The sequence below is a fragment of the Leuciscus leuciscus genome (assembly GCF_965113295.1).
Source record: "Leuciscus leuciscus genome assembly, chromosome: 20".
NCBI lineage: Eukaryota > Metazoa > Chordata > Actinopteri > Cypriniformes > Leuciscidae > Leuciscus > Leuciscus leuciscus.
In genome coordinates this window covers 32,263,908-32,286,998 of record NC_138744.1, presented here as the reverse complement: position 1 = coordinate 32,286,998, position 23,091 = coordinate 32,263,908, and the positions used below count along the sequence as shown (strand labels likewise).

The following is a 23,091-nucleotide window of genomic DNA, read 5'->3' as shown; positions in this document are numbered from 1 at the left end:
GATAACGCGCTAGAGGTGGAACGGATCGCACTAGATTCGTTTCGGCACGCATGTGATTCACGGATTAACTGCTAAATTTAACCATCATAGAGTGAAAGTTCATAATTTGGACGTGTATTGTCTTGCCAATTGACACACTCAAACAATTTTAATCGCAGAAGAAGAGCCAAAAACCGGGACTCGCGCGTTATCTGTGCGCACAGCCACACACACTCGAAGCGCAGAGAGAGAGAGAGAAAGAAAGAGAGAGGTACGTTTCAGACAGCGCTCAAATGCAGAATTGATTCCTCTTTTGCGTTTTCTTGCCCTTGAATGGAGACAAACACAAAATTGTCAAAATGCCGGTCTAAATGACCATCTCGACAAGTATTCTCTCGTTTATGTCATATGTGAACAGCTGAGAAAGAAACGGATATTTGACAGCACACACTTAGCCTAATATTATATATATATATGTATAGATATATATACAGTATATACACTGTTTTCTTTTTCATTAATATAAATAAAACAATAAAATAAAGCTTTAACAAAGATTAAACTATATTTAATTTATACAGTGACAAATAGTGTTTTTTTACATTTAGGCTTAATTATTAATTTCTGTACCTGAATATACTGTTAGACTTTGTAAACTTTGTTATTTAGTATTCATCTCTGCTTGTAATTTGTGTATTTGTTCTTATTTTATTACTGACTGTTCACTTGTTTTAAATAATGTGTGAACTTTATCAGTTAGGCTAGTAGTTTTTAATGTAGTAGCTATCGAAAAACTTCAACTGAGCTTTAAGTAATAAATGAAAAGCAAAGTTATTATAAACTTATCTCAGTTAAACACTTATCTTAAACTACAGTATGAGATGGTTAAAAACAAAATTGTTCAATCACAAAGTACCAGCAGCCAGACGAAACAAACGTCTATAAAAGCAACGCTATTCAACCCAACACCATACCCAAAAATATTGATAGTGTTTCTTGCTAAGAATCTTTAATAGGTCTAGCCTGGCGTAATACCTTTGAATGTTGTCAATGTTTAATTGTCATTTTTTATTTATTTAAATATTACATTCTTTTTGTTTACTGCATTTATTTAAATTTGACTGAAGCAAGAGTATTATGTCTTATTTTGTTTCTATCTTGTTTGGTAACCTAATGTTCAGGATTTAGATCTTTAAAATAATAAAGCTTTTCAGAATCGTGATCTTTATTCCAAGCAAAAATATCGTGATTCTCATTTTAGCCAGAATCGTGCAGCTCTACTCGACGCTCACACCAGTTTGAGCACACACAACAGCAACGAGCGCAACTGGAGAGGAGCGAGGAGACTTACAGACTGTAACTTAATGAGTTCATTTATCAGCGTTTTAATATGCTCTCGTTCATTCGAGATTTTTAGATGGATATCGAGGCTTTTTAGGTTTTCTCTGACCCAGTTTGTTTGCTGGCTGCAATACGCTGTGTTTCCTGCCAACTGGCATCCCGGGGTGTCGAAATACTATTGGGTGAACTGGCAGTGGGCGGAGTCACACAGACCAAAACAAAAACAGACAATCCCACACAGAACGCACATTTCAAAGTAAAATAACTGGATGTAGAAGTGCTTTTCAGAGACACGAGTATGTGAACTTAGCATGTTTCCTAAATATCTGCAAACATATTATGGTATTTTTATGCTTTAGTAGAGTGAAAGAATTACATACAGCACCTTTAATATGGTGCAAAAAAAATCTCCATATAAGTTCTTGTTTTTAATTTATAAGCAATAGGCTATCACACGAGCCGGAGTGCTGTTTTCCCAAATATCAGCACTTTTGCAAATAAGATATTGATTTTATACAATTTGATCAACAATAAGTTAATAGGCTATTAGTTGACTTACATTGTAGACACAATATTGTCAATATTGTCTGTTTTTCCTCTATTTTGACAATGAAAATAGGTCCAAACAGTAGAAATCATCACAGTTTCAGTTTAGTTCGGAAGGGAATGATTCAGATTTCTCATGCCACAGCCACTAGAAGACAGACGGGTTGCTCACGTCACATCTACGTCGTCAAGCTCAGTTTGAGTCTGCGCGTCAGGAACGGAAGTCCTAAAAAATCGCTGAAAATGGGCTTCACTTGCCTCAATTGAGTTCCAATGAGATGACTCTGTCCATTTCTTATACTGTCTATGGGAAGAACCCCGGAAGTAAAGATAAACAACAATGCCTTGGATTACCAACCTGAAGCTGCTGCCGCGATTTACACTATTGGATGTTAATATCCAATATAGGATATGTATATAGTTCATTCCTGCTTCGTTTTTTACATTCTGAATTATATATAAAAAAAAAAATTATTTATAAATTAATTTCACTGTATATAGTCTAAAGTATGAAAGAAATGTTTGTACATTTTTAGAATTGACACAACATCATTAAACACAACAATATGCTATCACATTCACGACTCTCCTGTGATTAAAGGCGACACTTCCGGTTTTCTTCCCACCGGAGCCTCGCTTTCGATTTCAAAATAACGGCTGCGTGAAATCAGCGTATAGGGTATATGTCGAACGTCACATGACCAAACCGGAACACTGGTCTCATCACATCCGCCTGTCAGAGAAAGTGTTAACAGTAGTATGAACTGACGCCGATATCTATGAACTGATGCCGATATCTATGGACTTTTAAGGTAATCGGCAAACCTACCTAGTTCACTTCGTTATTGGCATTTATTCTATTTAAATATATAAATGTTTGTGTGAAGAAGAAAAACCTTTTAGATATCAATCTGCATATGCGAGGGACATTGGTTATGCTTATCTTTGCTCGCCACTTTAAGTTATCTTGAGTAAAACAGCGAATTTTTTCACGAAGCAAATACAAAAGACCTGATCCGGAAGCGATGCGCTCTGTTTTACAGAATACGGACATAACCCCTATTGAAGACTAAATACTGTTTTTGTTTTCGGCCGTGATTGTAACAATATTTCTGTTTAAAAAGATAGAATGCGTTTAAAAAATGAACTGTTAGGAGAAAAATATGAGATAACATTGTAAATGTAAATATTAGACTGTTTCTTTGAAACAGACCTTCGATTTGCAACGGCTGCTTCTGCTATTTACCATCATATTGTTCCCATTAAAAAGTATTGAACAATTCCATAAATCAAAAACAAACTGAAACATACAACATCCATTAACAAGATTTATCTTCTCTGATGACGTGTTTACTGGCGCGAGGGCGAGGCAACCTGTCAATCACGAGATCCACCAATCACAGTCAGAGGTCACACTCACGTTGCTAATGAGGATCGCAACTTCCTTTCATGCCGACTATAACTGGCCAGTCCCCATGAAACAGCATTTTAACTTTACAAAAGCACCTATTTCATTCATTGACCCAGTTATCAAACAGCTGCGAATCTGTGTGACGCACATGAGGCTCTTGAAATCATGGCGAGATGTTAACGTTAGGACGAGAGTTTCTCTGACAGCCGCCCACAGGCTCTCAAAACACACACACACACTCACACACACACACACACACACACACACACGGCCTCGTGTTTGTGGAAGAGAAGTGAGGGAGATGTTCGCGTTGCTATGGTTACCCAGCTTGAAATATGGAAGATTCATTGTGATATTGGACTCCAATGACAACACGATGTTCAGTGAGATGAGATTATGAGTGTTAAAAGAGCCACAACAGCTCAGGTCTAATGCATTTGAACGTGTTATGTAGCCTTACATTATTCTTAACAAAAGTATCAAGTTTTTCAGTGATAATGCCAGAATTTCTAGTAGCACGAGGAAGACATCACCTGTCAAATGGTTATTACTGATGGATCACGTTCTACTTACACGACAACCATCGACAAACAATGGGACCTGTCCCGATATATTGCGATCCTTTCCGCGTGGTTTATATTACAAATCCATTCAAAGCTTCATTCTGGTGACGCATAAACACACGATACACTGACATTTGACAGACTCACACCGCTACACGGGCGCCGCCATATTGTTCAAATAGAGCAAACTTTATTTAAATCTCTATGCATGAAGCAATGACGCAGTATAGAAACACAGTAGAGTTTAGAAGTCATATTAATATATGTACGTTTGTTTCCGCCATATTTGAGTAAAGTATGATTACGTAAGTCATAATAATAAGGACATTTAGAAAATTATGACTTATTATGTTTGTATTGAGATAATTATCCTATGACTTAGTAGCCTATGCCAAAATAATGAGAAACTTGTTCGTAATGATGAATTATCAGTCATCTTCGCAGTGTGAATGTGCATGCATTGAAGATAATTTATCCTCATGTTGTTTCAAATATGTATTTTTATATCTTTATATTTTGAGAAATGTCTCAGGCTGTGTCCAAAATCACATTGTGGGATTGAATGAGGGCACTCAATAATGTCCGATATGGCACCACTACAAATGGCTGTTCCCTCAAATAGTTTAAGGGGAGGTTTCAAACACCTCTGTGGTTTTTATTCATACAATGGAAGTGAATTCTCACCAAAACGGTTCTTCAAAATAGGCCTATCTATTTTGTGTTACAAAGAAGAATTGGTGTCATTTTGTGGACACAGTGGTGCGTTTTGGGGGGATCCGGCAGTGAGTCAAGTGTGCATCATGATCATTGAAAAACTGTGCCAAGTGCCCCGCTACCAGGACACTGACAGTTAACTGGCTATGGTTTATAGCAGGTGATTAACAACTTATTCGTAGAAATTATAAACAAATAAAGCTCATTCGATTAGAGAATAACCACTGCCACCCTCCCTTTCAATCACTGCGACACAAATGACCATTCATATAAATCATAAGACAGACTTACATAAGACGTGTGGAAGATTATCGATTCAATTCAATTGTATCGTTTGATGTGGTTTTTATAGCAAAGTCCATCTTGAATCTTTACTGAATGTTAGGGTTTGATCATAATATGTGCGACTCATATTCAACATTTTGTATTTAAATTTACATGAATCACGTGTCATATCAAGATGTCACAAGACAATTTCAAATAAATGTGAAGATATTTGCAGCTCAAAACCTTATTTATCTGAAGCATTTATCATAATGCCCTTTTCATTTTATTTCTAAATGTGTTGCTTTAGGCTATAACCTTCCTTGCACTTTTACACATAAGTGTCTGTTGTATTATTCATACCACAACAATGTCTTTATAGAAATGTTATAATATACTATTGTGAAAAAATTATTTAAAATTTGTTTGTTCATTTTAAATGGACAGCATTATATTCAGTCGTGTCTAGCAACTTGAAAAATGTGCTTTATTGGGTTCTAAAAAAAGTTATCTATACGCATTTCACAGATTTCTGTGTACACGTATAAAACTGTCAGTAAACCACATTTATACAAATTATCTGGATCACTGCTTTTATTTCCATTCAAACGGTTGGAAACCGATAGAAAAGGGTTAAGCTTAAAATATTCTTTACCCTGAAACATTATCATCACAGCCTTATTCTTTCAGTTGAAATAGCTAATAGCTTAGAATTTGCTGTTAGCCTCCGGAGCATCATGCATTCATGAATGACTTATTCTCCATATAGCCTACAAAGTTTGGAAGAGTTTGGACATTTTGCACACAAGTTAGATATAAAAGTCATAATGGGTCATACCAGGCACACACACACACACACACACACACACACACACACACACACAACATCTCCTACACTGTTTAAAGTCCCTGTGAACTGGAAGTTGCTATACCGACTTTTCTCCAGTGTTGTGATGTATTTCCAAGTGACACGGTATATTGAATAAAGGGCAGGGTTTTACTTTAGAGCAGCCCCTCTTCATCCCTCGCTCATATCAGACTGATGGTTAAAGAAATTCAACCCAAGCCATCAAACTGACGTCATCAGAGAAGGAATGACATTCCAGAGCGGAAGCTAATTTTCAGATTTTGATTAGAGATTACAGGACAAACACTTGCACGGATTAATTGTTCACCAGAAGACTAATAATGTGCTAACAACGTAAATAGGGTACATTTTAATTTCATGACGACTTTAATAGATCAAAATTCATTTGATACATTTTTGTCAACATGGTCTATAGCTGACGTGTGCAAAGTTTGGTGAAGGTCTGACAAACGGCCCAGGAGGAGTTTGAAAAAATTGATTTTTGAATGAATTATAATGGCAGATAAAGTAAAAAAAAAAAAAAAATTGATTTACTATTGTTCAGGCTTAAAGCAAGGATTCAGAAGAAATCTGAACTTTGATTCCATCAAAAATGGTTGAGGCATTATTAGATAAAACATAAAGTTGCTTATTATAGTGTGGCAGATTTTCAATAAATTCGGTACACATTCATTTTCACAAGGTGTACAAGTATATATATATTTTTACTGTAGTCCGTTAAGATTTGATTGGCTGTTGGTGGCCATGTTTTATATGTATCCTTGTCATATAGACCTTATGCGCTCGGCTAGAGAAACAAGTTTAGAACTTTGTCTTTAACCCTAAAACCGTATTCTGGACAAATGTGGGCAAAATAATGTTGATTTATTTTTAAAAAATACTTCCCTTGATCTGAGCGGTACAAGACTTGGCCACTTTTCCTAAGTTTGCCTCCTGAACACACACACTTTTTTTTGACTCAATTCTACAATGTTAAGTGGGTGAAAAAAAAAAAATCCTTAATCTTGTATTTGGGTAAAAAATGGGCACCCATAGAAATGAATGGGAAAAAGTGAAAGTGAAAGTGAAAGTGACAGTGACAGTGAAAGTGAAAGTGAAAGTGAAAGTGAAAGTGACAGTGAAGGTGAAAGTGAAAGTGAAAGTAATGTAATTTAGAGCAAAAACTGTAATTTAGAGCATTCTTCTTGTTTTTTTGTAAAAATAAATCAATAGATCCAATACAATGCATATCTAACATACACACAAATGAAGGGCTGATCCTGTACAACATTCTCATCATGCCAAAAACTCACACTCAAAAAAATAAGCATAATTTACATAGAAAATATGGTACTTTTTGAAGTAAATAAATTCAAAAATACCCCCAAAATAAAAAAAAACACACCATAAATGGATAGACAAAATTTTATCGAAGACAGTGATATAACATTTATAATAAATAAAAAATAGGGTCACATCTGAGTCCTCTGTGCCCACATTTGTCCACAATTACAGAATTAAGGGCTATAAAGTGAATACAGTTTGAGGGCTACGCTTCCGTTTTTGCTTTAGCTTTGTATATTTCTATGGCATCGCATTAGCTGGTGAAGTAGATTTATGTCACAGTCACGTTAAGTTTGTTTGGTTTTCATTCATGTCATGTGTTCCCTTTGTTCTAGTTTCCCACCACAATCTGTCACCATTCTTCACAGCTGTTCGGTGTTTTAGTTAATCATCACTGTGTGTTTAAGTTCCTCCCTTTGTCCTGTTCATTTGTCAGTTGTTGTCTGTGCACTATCAAACTGTTTTGTTTGTCAGCTTGTTATTCTGAGTTCATTATAAATCTTATGTTCTTTTATAATCATCTTTATTCTTCTGTGGATCTAAGCATTACAGAACAACTGACCAGGTTGGATTATGCAGCCAAACTGGCTGTGATTGCCTGTGAGACCAAAGATTTTTTTTAACCTGAACGTAAACAGTTGAAAGAGAATTTAGATGTGTGTCAATATATGGTGTGTCAGGTCTTAAAGTGACAGCAGACCTTCTGGCTTATGCTGTTAATGTTAATCAAACATATCAATGCATTTTACATTATTACACAAGTAGTCAATATAATTTCAGCATAATTCATGAATGCTTAATTAGGAGTTTATGACAATATAAACACAGACATCAGTTATCACTGTCAGATATTCATTCATTCATTAATTTGTAAGGTTTATTCTTCAGTAATAAAGTCATTTGTACCTATAAAAATACTGTTTAAATACTGTTTAATTTATTATTATTATTATTATTATTATTGGCGTCTTCAGTAATTTGTTTTGTAAAGTATTTTTGCATTGCATTATTACTATATTATCATTTGTACAAATATATTATTACAATTTTTGCTGGCTAAAAAAAACATGCAATCAATAACCTGCTTGTTTTTGTACACCAGGGGCCTGGGGCCCGTTCTTCGTACGTCGCTAACTCAGTTAGCTGGATTTGATTGTTGATGATTTGGCATGATCTTGGATTGTTTGGTTCTTCGACGCTCATCCTGGACTTGCTGTCATAGCAACAGGTGTGCAAGCTTAAACCTGCTCGGGAGCAGGCTTATTTCATGTTAACAGGATTAGACTGCGGCTTCATAAGCGGAGCTGATACGGGAAGTCCAGCGCAGCGCGATAGTGCACTTTCTGAGATATATATTTTTCTCGTGACTCGTGAGATTGTCGTTTACATTATTAATTTGTTGGAAACGCACATTTATTTTCGACTTGTTGGAGTCGGGCTTTAACTACAGCACAAACTGTTTGCATTGCCCTAAGATTATTTGCGAGTGGCTTTTTCCTTTACACTATTGGAGATGCGGAGAACTTGATGGAAAGTGCTGTCTGTCGTGTCATTCGGAGTTTACCTGGCGCTTTTAGGTTTAAAAAAACAGTTTTAGGTTTTTTTTGTGGCATTTCCAAGCCACTTAAAGACCCAATGTTGTAAAGCAGTTTTTTTTAAAGCAGTTTTTTTGTTTTGTTTAGGCTATCATCATTTTTTATGAAGATCGTGCAATCATGACCATGCCGATTACAGTATATGTCACTCAGGCTTCACTAACGTGATTGGTACCATAGACTATAGGCTAGACCATAGACTGCCATCAAGGCCTCAATGAAGGGGATTATGTGAACAGAAAGGGGGTTCACAATGTAAATGTGCAGCCCAGTTACTATTGGGATTCTTAATATTCCAGATTAGTAATATTATATAAAATAAAATGGCAGTTGACTAAAATCTTCCATATCACAAATGTGAAAGCAAAATGGCCAGGATCTGTGCATGACTTAAGCATTTTCAGAGATTCACATTTATGCACACTATTTGAAAGTGGTAAGGAAAGTTCCACAATTAAATATCAAGCTCACTGTATTACACACACTTATGCTGATCCTAACAGAACTACATTTTTTCATAGGTGATACAATGCAGCTCTAGCCAGGACAAGGGCACACAATGAAATTAACTTGCACACCTGACAGGGCCTGTGACATTGTTGCATGTGCCCTATTACACAACATTGCCAAAAACACTTTTCATTAAATGTTTAATAAAAGACAAATATGCTTAGTTCCTTGAGTTTTATTTCAATTATTCTTTGTAAAGAAAAGCCAGTGGTCAAGTGCCTGCAACAAAAGATATTAGACACATGCCTCATGCAACAAATAAAAAGGAAAAGTTGGCTATACACTGCCCACCTGTAGGCCTATGTCTCCTCTGTCTGTGCAGACTCTTCTGTAGGCCTTTCTGTAGATGTGGAATCCTGCAACTTATATTGCAGCCATAAAGCATACAAGTATAAATTAAGTAAAGTTATTTATGCACTTACAGGTAGGCTAGTTCCTCCATATGACAGTTATCTGAGAGGGTTTATTCACTATCCAGTGCAATGGAAACAAATGGACATTACAAAGTCTTATACTTTCTTTCCTTTGGAAAGTTAGAAAATGTCCACTTACTGCACATATTTCAGCCACCACTTTCTTAGGAACAGATACAAGTGTTGGTGTTTTGTGCAAAAGTGCACAAAAGAGGAAAACACAATGTCATTACACAATGAACTACACTCGGGAAAAATGTGATCAATAACTCATGGCAAAATATTTTTACATTAACATAAGTTTATCAGTTTTCACTTTCACAAGTCAAAGCAATTCATCATTACTCAAGATTTAACAGTTGAAATGACTATACAGCCTTAATTTAATGCAGCACAAATTATTTTACAGTGTAGGCTACTAAGATCTTTTCTTCTTCTTTTTCTCGCCTTTTTCTTGATTGCTTTTATAAACAGACAACCAATTATTTAACAGTGCCTTTTATAAAAGAGACTATAATATAACAAAAAATTACCATTATGTAGAATATTTTTGTACTTCACTTTTATTTGTTCCCATGTTCTAGTGTGGTGACTCTGACATTACAATGAACAAAGTAATTATGCAATTATTAAAATACAAAAATATAGGCTAATAAGTGATAAAAACATCTAACATGGCCACTTCTAACGGATTTGTCTGCTACTTTTTGCCAGCCCTCTCTCCTGGCTTTTGCACACTTTGAGGTGTTCCCTGGCATTTTGATTAAACATTAAAATTCCGAATAAACTTCGACTATTAGTTCTTGCTCTGCTGAGGAGAAAAACTGAGCGCGCTCTTTGGCCACGCTGAACAGCCAATTCGGTTGTTAAGTCGTGACGTAACCACTCTCCGATAATACTCTTTCCGGGTCCAAAGTCCAGGTCCTCTCTACCTACCTACCGCTTTCGCTAGTGTTTTGGTTATTATTGAGTGTTTTTACAATGCCGCAGTGCTGTGTCCCGTGTCCCGAGCTAACTCACTTCAACCTCGTAAATCTTCTTTTTCATTGATGCCTGGACTCTACCCTTAATTATGCCACCTGAGTGATGAGCTACACTAACCACTCTGTTGGTGTTAAAGGAATTTAAACCCTTTTTGACCGCCAAAGGTGCCTCACTAAGAAGGACGTGATCGTAAATAAATTTACAGGTTCCACCATTGTTATTTCTGGACGAGAGGAGCGCTTGGACCCGGAAAAGGCTAAACGTCACGCGCGACGTCAGACTTAACAATCGGATAGCAGCGTTGCTGATCAATGTTTCAACTATCGATGCATATCCCCTTTTAAACCAGCGCATGAACGCGCAATTATCTCAGATAACTCAATCCAGCTATACTAATATCTGGCAGGTGTGTTCGAAGAACCTAATTAGCCAGATCATGATTAGCATGATGATATCATCTTGGATGTGTAATTTGATCTCGAATGTTTTAAGCAACGTACGAAGTACGGGCCCCAGATTAGTAATATATCAAATAATACAAAAAGTAATGTAATCAAAAAGTATGCAGTTGACTGATTAAAAATATCTTAGATGGTGTGTGACTCCATGTCCTAGATCACAAATGTGGAAGCAAAATGGCCAGGGGCCCGTTCTTCGCATGTTGTTTAAAACATCCGAGATCAAATTACACATCCAAGATGATATCATCGTGCTAGTCATGATCTGGCTGCATTGGGCCTTAAAGCTACACTGTGTGATATTTTTCCCCATCTAGCTGTGAAATTGTATATGACTACCCAGTGAATATTAGTTTCTGTTCCTTTCAATTTTAACTCCTACGGTGACCGTATTATTCCAAGATTAACATGGCTTCCAGTTCGACTTCGTCCAATTGCGCCTTTAAAACTATCACCTGTGATCCGTCGCAGCACAGATTTATGTTACAAGGTAAACAATACTTTTTCACCATTGACGTGAGGAATAGTAACACAAGTTATACTAGAGGTCGTTCTGGCGTTATGCACAACCATGCTATGGTTAGACAAGCAACTATAAAACTTTGAATTTACACAAATAGGCTGAATTACCTGTCGAGAAGAAAGCAGTCAACTTCGGCGTCCGTTTTAAAATCTTTGCTCCTCATGAGCTCTTTCCATCTGGGAAAAGTTACTCCAGTATTGACTTTGGTCTTGCTGATTTGCCTGTCGCGTTGACGTTTTAATTCTCTCTTTCGCTTCCTTGGCGACTCTGTTACATGTCCTCGAAAATAGGCGAGATCCTCCATCAGCAATCTTTCAAATCTGCCGGCAGTCGAGAGTAATCTCCCCCTCGCATTCGTCTCTGTGTCACTGAGTGTAAAGCGCGAAAGGCAAAGCTTGAATTTACAGGTATGTCCCTCTTTGGCTAATGTAGTTTCAAGATGGAGGGGCAACATGGCGACCGGCATTCGAACCCCTCACCTGTATGTACTTTCAATGGCAGATTATAAACTTACGAGAATACTTTATTACTTGAAAGAAGTAAATATACATTAATGAACACATATATTTTTGAAAGAACTAAGTGTTTTTTGCTAAGAATCAAAAAAAAAAAAAAAAAAAAAAAAAAAACAGAGTGTAGCTTTAAGTGGCTTGGAAATGCCACAAAAAAACCTAAAACTGTTTTTTAAACCTAGCGCCAGGTAAACTCCGAATGACACGACAGACAGCACTTTCCATCAAGTTCTCCGCATCTCCAATAGTGTAAAGGAAAAAGCCACTCGCAAATAATCTTAGGGCAATGCAAACAGTTTGTGCCTAGTTAAAGCCCGACTCCGACAAGTCGAAAATAAATGTGCGTTTCCAACAAATTAATAATGTAAACGACAATCTCACGAGTCACGTAAAAAAAAAAAAAAAAAACTCAGAAAGTGCACTATCGCGCTGCGCTGGACTTCCCGTATCAGCTCCGCTTATGAAGCCGCAGTCTAATCCTGTTAACATGAAATAAGCCTGCTCCCGAGCAGGTTTAAGCTTGCGCACCTGTTGCTATGACAGCAAGTCCAGGATGAGCGTCGAAGAAACAAACAATCCAAGATCATGCCAAATCATCAACAATCAAATCCAGCTAACTGAGTTAGCGACGTACGAAGAACGGGCCCCTGGTTCTGTGCATGACTCCATGATTTTAAGAGAGTCACATTTATGCACATTATTTGAACGTGGTTAGGAAAAATTTTATATCAAGCTCACTGTATTACATACATTTATTCTGAGCCCAACAAAACTGCATTTTTCCAGGTGCTTACGACAGGATCCTGCTTGGTGACAGCGGCTATGCCTGCAGGCAGTATTTCATGACGCCATTCCCTGACCCAAACCCGTTTCAATGCAGCTCTAGCCAGGACAAAGGCACGCATTGAAATGACCTTTGGGCAACTAAAGGAAAGATTTCAGTGTCTGAAGGGTCTGAGGGTTACACCTGACAGGGCCTGTGACATTGTTGTTGCATGTGCCATACTCCACAATATTGCCACCATCAGAAAGGAGAGGACCCCTGTGGTGGAGGTGCAGCCTGATGATGACCTCCAGCCAGTGCACTTGGACCAACCTAGTGGCAGAGCTGCACGGGACAGAATTGTGGAACACCATTTTTTTTTACAAACAAAAACCTTCATTAAATTAATAGAAGACAACATGCTTAGTTCCTTGATTTTTATTTCAGTTATTCTTTGTCAAGAAAAGCCAGTGGTCATCTTTTGCCTGCAATAAGATATATTGTTATCCAAGGTCAGCAATAGTACTCTGTGTGAAATAGTGTATTAGCACTTACTCTGAAGTTCCTTTTGAAGCAACTCAGTCTCTAGTGCCAGTTTTTTCTTCTTTAAGGTGTCAAATTCTATTTCTTGTTTTTTCAGGTCAAAATACTCAATTTTCTGTTGTAGATTCCGTTTATATAGGGTACGAATATCCCCCTGTGCCATGTTTGGATAAAAAAAGAAGAGAACTGTCAACACAAGCCTCATGCAACAAAAATAAAAAGTAAAAGTAGGCTACTACACTGCCCACCTCTGTATCACTTTGTGCAGTAGGCCTTTCTGTAGGTCCTATAAATTAAGTAAAGTTATTTATGCACTTACAAGTACTTCCTCCAAAGGACAGTCATCCGAGACGGTTTCTTCACGGTCCTGTGCAAAGGAAATAAATGGGCATTACAAAGTGTTGCACTTTCTTCCCTTTTATGTAAAGTTAGAAAAAGTCCACTTACTGCACATATTTCAGCCACCACTTTCTTGGGAACAGGTAAAAGTGTTGGTGTATTATGTAAAACTGCACAAAAGAGGAAACACAATGGCATTACAATGAACTACACTATATGAACAAATGTGATCAATAACTCATGGCAAAATATTCTTACATTAAGTTAAGCAGTTTTCACCTTCACAAGTCAAAGCAATTGATCACTACTCAATATTTAACAGTTGAAATTACTGTACCAGCCATTTGGATTATATAGGCCTACTTAATTTAATGCAGCAAAAAAATATTTTACAGTGTAGCAAGATAATTTAAAGCTCATTTACCAGTAATGAAGGTACTGGTCCCTGGCTGTGGGTCTGAGGAAGAGCTGCCCCCAGGGATGCCCTCCACAGTGGGTCGGTTCACATTTAACCCCAGGGCCAGTGTGACAGATTGAAAATGAACATGTACATTTAAATGCATAAGTCTGTGTACACTGTGATATATAATTATATATAATAATATATAAATATATTCACTATTTACAATACGTAGAAAAGTCTATAAAATATAAATATGTTACTTTATAGTTATACTTAGTTAATCTGTGATCAGTTTATGGGCACGATAAGTTGGACGATCGATTGTTCTGGTCTGCGTCAACACTAGGGGGAGAGCTCGCGGGTTTTTTCCACTCTACACAAAGCTTCCAGTGGAGAAACTGCGCGAGTTTTGTGTCGATTAATCTTCTCCCCCTTTTCAGGGGTACAACATTTTGGAGGCACCGCTGGGATTCTACTCTTCGGAGGGCAGTCGTCACATACCTGGCCGACACTTCCTGATGCAGTACATCCCCTAAAACAACCCAGCTTAACAGTGAAGAGTGGATTGAGTTCCTGCAGTAAAGGCAAGACAGAGGCAAAGAACCAGAAACCTGAGGCCACAGAGATCATCAGGTGAAACACAAAGTTCAGTCAGTCTCAAGTAAGCCCCAACTCAGTGAAAAGGCCCACTCTATTGCCAAAATGGAAACAACAGTGCTAGAGGAAATGCAAGTTGAAGTGATCGCCATGCTAAACCCACTACCCAAAGACAAGCTTCTTAGTGTTTGTGAGTTCCTGAAAATAGCAGATCAAGAGAATATTTCATCTAAATCTCGCATATCTTTGATCTCTCATATCCTTCAACATCTCGAAGAAGACATGACAGAACTAGAAGATGGCGGCATGTCGGTACTGTTAAGCCTGAGAGATCAAATTAAAGAAGTAAATACAGTCACTGAAAAGGAGATAGCAGAAACAAGTGAAGTCACAGAAAAAGATCGATTGCAAAGGGAGTTAGATGAGCTAAAAAGCGCAATGAAACTAAAATTGAGTGAAATTCAACAGCTGGAAGAAGTGAACACAAAACCTAATGTTTTCCAGCCTCAGCTTCAAATTGCTGCATACCCACCACAATTAGTGAATACCCAACACCCCAGCCCACATTGGCGCAAAGATTTCAAAATTTCTGGACAAATTGGTGACCCAGGTCAAAAAGAAAAATTAACTTTTTCAAGTTTAGCACACCAAATTGAGAACGGGTTGAGCAGAGGCTACCCAGAATGTGAGATTGTTGATGCAGTCATTCGTGCCATTTCCCCAGGCTTACAGTTAAGAAGCTATCTAGAAGGAAAATCAAACCTGACTCTACCTACCTTAAGACGAATCCTGCGCTCTCACTTCCAAGAAAAAAGTGCAACTGAACTTTATAAGCTACTCACCTCTGAATGCCAAGGGAACAAGGAAACACCACAGAATTTCCTTATGCGTGTTCTTGACCTGCGCCAGAAAATCCTGTTTGCATCTCAAGAAGCTGAATCAGGCCTCAAATATGATCCAGCATTAGTTCAAAGCATGTTCTTACATACTGTACTCACCGGTCTCCAAAGTGACAGCATAAAAGTAGACATGCAGCCCCTACTTCTGGACCCCAAAATCACTGATGAGGCTCTGTTGGAGAAATTAAACAGTGCTTGTGCTAATGAGGCAGAAAGACAAAAGAAAAAGAAAACCAATGTGCAGCACACAACTACGGTTGTCCATGCAGTTAAGTCCAGTGATGAAGTGACTGATAAGAAATCCAATGTGACTCAAAATGTGCAGAAATCATCTTTTGACGTGTTGACCGAACTTAAAGAGCTGAGAACTGATGTAGCTTCACTAAAAACACTCAGTGCTGAAATAGCTCACATCAGGGAATCGTTGCAGCAACCAGCCTTTGCCTCACCACAATTTCCCATTCCTTCACAGAGAAATTCTGACAGAGAAGTTGTTCAGTGTCAAGCGCAGCCCTATTGGACATCACCGGGTGCCAACCAAACAAGAGTGAACACTCAGTTTCAACCCCAGTATATGCCTCGACAATATTATGCACCGACTCCTCGTTCACAAGCAAGAAAATGCTTCAATTGTCAGCAGCAAAGAACAGAGGAACGTTGCATGCATTGTTTTCGATGTGGCAGTGGTGAGCACTTCCAAGCCGGATGCAGAATTCGTGGCATTAGGCCTTCAAGAGAGACTCCTTTAAACGGAGACCGGTTACTTCCGCGGGACAGGGAGTAACCAGATCTACTGATCAGTCCCGGAGATGTGCAGCCTGTGGAAAGACAGATAGGCAGATGAAGCAGTGTTCACAATGTAAAAAAATACTGTATTGTTCTAAGACCTGCCAAACTCACCATTGGGCTGAACATAAGCAAACTTGCATCAACGCAACAAAATCAATGTCAAACTTCTCTATGACAATGAGTATTCACAACACTTGCAGCACTCAGGTTAACCAGCATTCCCTGGTGACGTCATTAGTTGGGAGGCAATGTCTTGTTGAATGTTACCTGCACGGCCAACGATTTCAAGCACTGTGGGACACTGGCTCTCAGGTATGTGTCATTGATGAAGTGTGGAAACAGGAGTACTTACCAGAAGTACCATTGAGGGATGTGTCTGACATTCTTGAGGCTCCAAATACGTTGAACCTTGTAGCTGCCAACGGCATTAATATACCATATATTGGGTATGTTGAAGTGACATTTAAATTATCATCACAGGCATCTCACGAAGCTGAACTTGTCATTCCTATGCTCATAGCAAGGGGTCAAAACCTCTCTCACCCTCTCATAGGTTTCAATGTGATAGAACAAATTGTGAACTCCATTGAACAAGCACAACCAAACACCGTCAATAACAAAATACTTGAGAGAACTGTGAAAACTGCATTTCCCAGCCTAAAGAGGAGCAAAGTCCAGGCATTCATTCAACTTCTGAGGGCAGAGAGCTCACGTGAATACACAGTCAAGACCACAAAAGAACATGTTAACGTCCCCAAACGTAGTACTGTGCAGGTCTTCTGCAGAGTGTATATACAGCCAGTTAAAGAGGACAGCACACTCATTTTTGAACCTGATGTGAATCACCAGTGGCCAGAGGGGCTTGAATTCACAGAAAGTCTAGTGAAGCTAGAAAAGGGGGCTCCAACAAATATCACAATTGAGGTGTACAATGACACTGACCATGATGTTACTCTTATGGGCCAGACTCTGATCGGTACAGTACAGCTTGTCAAGAATGTCTTACCTGCTAGTATGTTTGAGGTGTCAGCAAACCCTACCTCTGTTGAAGTATGTCACATCCAGGTTGCGGATAACTGTCTTGACCACACCAGTACTGATGCATGGGACCCGCCCGTCGATGTCAGCCACCTGAGTAAATACCAGAGACAGGTAGTACAGCAAATGCTAAGAGAAGAGTGCCATTCATTTTCTAAGTCAGACAACGACATTGGGTGTATCAGAGATTTGCAATTGAGTATCTCACTTAAAGATGAGGAGCCAGTCAGTCGCAGTTACTTGTCTGTGCCAAAACCCCTGTATCGTGAAATGAAAGAATATTTGCATGACCTCATAGCACAAGGATGGATTGGAAAATCCAACTCATCATATTCATCTCCAATCGTCTGCGTAAGGAAGAAAGATGGCAGCCTTCGTTTATGCATTGATTATAGAGACTTAAACCGAAAGACTCACCCAGATAGACAACCGATTCCGAGAGTGCAGGACATTATGGACAGCCTTGGGGGTAATGCTTGGTTTTCATCATTAGATCAAGGGAAGGCCTACCACCAGGGGTTCATGTCAAGAGAAAGTAAGCACCTAACGGCTTTTGTGACACCCTGGGGTCTATATGAATGGGTACGAATTCCTTTTGGGCTGATGAATGCTCCAGCGGCCTTCCAGCGGTGTATGGAAGAGTGTTTAGAAGGCCTGCGAGACGAGATATGCATCCCATACCTTGATGACACCTTGGTGTTTAGTAAGACCTTTGAGAACCACGTCCAGGATGTAAAGAAAGTGCTGCAACGGCTGAAGGAACATGGCATCAAACTCAAGCCAAAGAAGTGTGAGCTTTTCAAACCTGAAGTCCGGTACCTGGGAAGAATAGTCTCTGCAGAGGGAAGTAAAGTTGATCCTGCAGACACAGAAGCTGTCAGATCCCTGAAAGACAAACAACCAAAAAATGTCGGTGAGTTGAGGAGAATTCTTGGTCTACTTAGCTACTACAGGCAGTACATTAAAGATTTCTCTCGCATTGCTAGCCCTTTGTACGACCTGTTAAAAAGCACTCCAGAAGGTAAGGCCCACATGAGAGACAATCAGAGGAAGTCAAAGACAAAATGTATGAAAACTGGTGTTCCATCGAGTAAGCCTATTACCTGGACTGATCAGCATCAGAACACTCTTGAGCAACTAATTGACTGTCTGCTCCAGCCCCCTGTATTAGCATTCCCTGATTTTTCACAGCCTTTTGTCCTGCATACGGATGCGTCAGCCCAAGGCTTGGGTGCAGTATTGTACCAGAATCAAAATGGAAAACTTCGTGTGATTGCCTACGGATCTCGTACTTTATCTGCTGCTGAGAAAAATTACCACCTACACTCAGGCAAACTTGAATTTCTTGCTCTGAAGTGGTCAGTCACTGAAAAATTCCGTGATTATTTGTATTATGCTCCAACTTTTACCGTTTATAGTGACAACAATCCCCTTACATATGTCCTGTCAACCGCCAAACTGAATGCTACAGGCTGCAGGTGGGTGGCTGAATTAGCAGATTTCCACTTCACAATCAGATACCGCCCTGGCCGAGAAAATATTGACGCTGATACACTATCCAGAATGCCCCTTGACATCGGAACGGTGATGAATGAGTGTTCGGAGGAGCTGTCATCAGACGTGATAGGTGCAACAATTCAGGCGGTAGAAGTTCAAGAAGGACCCAGCATTCTATGGTCAGTCTCGACAAACTGTTCCTCCATCGAAGTCTGTTCAGCAGTTCCAACCATCACCCCATTGTCTGTAAATGAGATAAGAGAAGCTCAAATCAATGACCAAGAAATTAGTCCTGTATACCAATGCAAGTTGTCTGAATTAAAACCACAAGTGAAACAGCTCAAGACATACAGCCAAAAAACAAAATGCCTTTTTCGTGAATGGAGAAAACTTACCATTAATAAGGATGGTGTCCTCTGCCGAACCACTCCCATCCGCACACAGTTGGTCCTGCCTGAGAAATTTAAAGAAACAGTCTTGCGAGAGCTTCACGATGAAATGGGCCATCAAGGTACAGAGCGCACTCTCTCACTCATTCGTGAACGTTTCTTTTGGCCATACATGCAGGCAGACATTGAGCATTATGTCACAAAAACATGCACATGCCTAAAGCAGAAGAAGCCCTGTTATGAGACAAGAGCCCCATTAACAAACATTGTTACGACCCAGCCCTTTGAATTGATCTCAATTGATTTTCTACACTTAGACCGCTGTAAAGGAGGTTTTGAGTATATTCTTGTGGTAGTAGACCATTTCACCCGATTCGCCCAAGCATACGCCACTACCTCCAAATCAGGTAAAACTGCTGCAGATCGCATCTTTAATGATTTCGCCTTAAAATTTGGCTTCCCCTCTCGCATCCACCATGATCAAGGTGGGGAGTTTGAGGATCAACTGTTTGAACAGCTCCAAAAGTACTGCGGCATCACAGGCTCAAGGACAACCCCATATCACCCTCAAGGCAATGGCCAAGCCGAACGTTTTAATAGGACACTATTACAGATGCTCAGAACACTCACAGAAAGTCAAAAGTCTAACTGGAAAGATTCCTTGAATAAGCTGCTGTATGCTTACAATTGTACCCGCTCAGAAGTCACAGGGTTCTCTCCTTTCTACCTGTTATATGGGAGGTCTCCGAGATTGCCTGTTGACATGCTGTTTGGGTTAAATTCAGAAATGCCTTCCTGTAACCAGAGAGAGTATGTCGAAAAATGGAAACATGGAATGGAAGAGGCATATAAAATTGCCAGAGAGTGTGCTAAAAAATCTGCAGACAGGAGCAAAAAGAACTTTGACAACAAAGTGAGGAGCACCACACTGCAGCCAGGTGATCGTGTCCTGGTAAAGAACTTAACACCACGAGGAGGCCCGGGAAAACTTCGCAATTTCTGGGAAGATAGCATCCATACAGTTGTGCGACAGATGGGTGGTGAGCTCCCAATTTATGAAGTTAAGCCAGAAAGGGGAAAGGGACGATCCAGAGTTCTCCATCGCAATTTATTAATGCCTTGTGACCACTTACCTCTCGAAACTGCTCCACATCCAAAACCCAGACAGAAACGTGAGTTGACAAAGCCTCAAAGTAATGATACAGAGTCTGATGAGGGGAGTGAAGATGAAATGGACTTGCATTATGTGTCTCCACAAGTATTCCAATCAGACTTTGCTGATGAACCTGAAAACCTTGAACCGCTACTTACCTCAGAGTCCGATGAGCATCCAAATGAGGTCCTGGAACAGGCTCCTGAGTACATGTCTTCTGTGGAAAATGACCAAGAGGAACAAGAGTCACCTGCAGGGACTTACAGTGCAGAACAAGATTTTAACTTACCTGCTGATGAACAAGTTCCTGCTCCCATGTCGCCTGCTGAAAGTGACCAAGAGAGTCAAAGTGAGCAAACTTACCAGCTGCCTAAAAGAGAAAGATACCCACCAAGAGTACTAACCTATGATGAGCTTGGTACACCGTCTTATGATGTCAAGCAACTAAATGGAATCTTGCAAACACCACAACAGAACTTACTTTACATGCCTCCACAGTGCCTGTCGCCATGGTTGCCACCTGTTCAGCAATACTGCTACCAGTTGCCTTTGGTGTATACAATTCACTAAATAGGGACCATGAACAGTTAAAGTTTATACGAGACTGTGTACTTGAAATCTTGAAGACTCTTTGCATGGTAGACTGTTACAGTCTAAAAAAAAAAAAAGAAAAAAAAAAAAAAAAAAAAGATGGACTGTTTTGTCTGAGGATTATTGCCTTGAACAGTTTTGAACTTTGACATTTTGAAAAAACTATGGACTGTTTGCCTTATGGACTATGAGTTTGAGAGGCTGTTGAATTCCTAAAATCAAGAAGGAATATGGACTGTTGTTTCATGCCTCTTTAAACTTTTTGCTCATTGATACACTCATGGACTGTTCTTTCTGAGAAACTCTTGATTTTCCATAAAGTGAACTATTAAGTTCGGAACGAGCCATGGACTGTGAAAAGATTGAATAGAAAATTCTTGCACAAGAAAATGTATTTTATTTTATGCAACTTACAAAAGGAACTGAGAGACTCTTTAAAGAGAATGTCGAGACGACATTTAATTTTGTAGGGGAGTGTGTGACAGATTGAAAATGAACATGTACATTTAAATGCATAAGTCTGTGTACACTGTGATATATAATTATATATAATAATATATAAATATATTCACTATTTACAATACGTAGAAAAGTCTATAAAATATAAATATGTTACTTTATAGTTATACTTAGTTAATCTGTGATCAGTTTATGGGCACGATAAGTTGGACGATCGATTGTTCTGGTCTGCGTCAACACTAGGGGGAGAGCTCGCGGGTTTTTTCCACTCTACATAAAGCTTCCAGTGGAGAAACTGCGCGAGTTTTGTGTCGATTAATCTTCTCCCCCTTTTCAGGTATTAAGTGTGATTATTAGTTTAAAATACTTTAATAAGATTAATAATATGTTTGAGAGTATAGAGACGCGATTATTATATTGATTGTGTGTCCGAAATGTTTAAAATGTGTAGTTTAGAAATGCGCGAGCCCAGGACTCCATTTTGTGCACGCTGGGAATAGCGTTAGGCCTATATAATGGCGCGAAGCTCGTGTATGTGCAATTTGTGTATTTCATGTGTATTTCTGTTTATATAGTGCTGATTTGTCGACTTGTTTCAAAGATGTGTAGAGTAAAAGTGATTTGAGAATGTTAGGCTAAAACATCTAGCTGAAATTGTACATTTACATGCTTATAACTGATTTGCCATAGAGTTAATATGCATAGATGACTAAAAAGAGTAAGAGTTAAAAGAGTTGAGTCTCAGGTAACCGTTAAATGCTTTAAAATGCTTTATTGTATTTCTGTATACACTTTATAGTGTCATGAGTCTCAAATAGCCTTTTATAAAAGAGTGTACTCATGTATACATTATAATTATATACGTATATGGTAAAAACTGCTGAATACTGATATGAAAGATGTCAATGAAGTTAATTTGTAATAGAAATGTTTAATTTTGTTTATACAAATGATTCATTTTGATTATACTCTACATAAAGCTTCCAGTGGAGAAACTGCGCGAGTTTTGTGTCGATTAATCTTCTCCCCCTTTTCAGGGGTACAACACCAGCTCTTCTGCTGGGGTACAATGTGGGGGAGCAGGACCACCACCTGTTTTTTTCAGCTCAGCCTTTTTCTTGGTTGCTGTTATAAACAGACAAACACATCATTTAACAGTGTTTTTCTTTTCTAAAAGAGACAAAGAACAGTAGAAGTAGAAAAGATTACCATTTTGAAGAATATTCTTGTACTTCACTTTTACTTGTTCCCATGTTCTAGTGGGTCCTGAGGTGGCTCTGACATTAAGCAATTATGAAATTATTAAAATACAAGAATATATACTGTAATAAGTGATAGAAGAACCATAACATTGTGAGCACTTACGCATTTAATTTGTCTGCTACTTTTTGCCAGCCCTCTCTCCTGGCTTTTGCACACTTTGAGGTGTTCCCTGGCGTTTTAATTAAGGTTTCATATTCTGCATAACCTTCAAGCAATAACTCTTGCTCTGCTGTGGAGAAAAACTGAGCGCGCTCTTTGGCCATGGTGAGCAGCCAATAGCAGCGTTGCTGATCAATGTTTCTACTATCGATGCATGTCCCCTTTTAAACCAGCGCATGAACGCGCAATTATCTCAGAGAACTCA

General features: G+C 38.8%; 1 protein-coding gene and 1 long non-coding RNA gene across 3 annotated transcripts in view; one reads left to right on the top strand and one right to left on the bottom strand.

The window, feature by feature from the left end:
• Positions 1–4,029, bottom strand: part of lars2 (leucyl-tRNA synthetase 2, mitochondrial) — a 93,151-nt gene extending 89,122 nt beyond the window's left edge. Inside the window, exon 1 of the mRNA XM_082150588.1 lies at positions 3,851–4,029. The gene's annotated coding sequence lies outside the window, so the exon portion shown is untranslated. The remainder of the gene's footprint in view (positions 1–3,850) is intronic.
• LOC309484253 overlaps positions 1–23,091 on the top strand; it is a 288,989-nt gene that overhangs the window by 251,804 nt on the left and 14,094 nt on the right. The window lies entirely within an intron of this gene.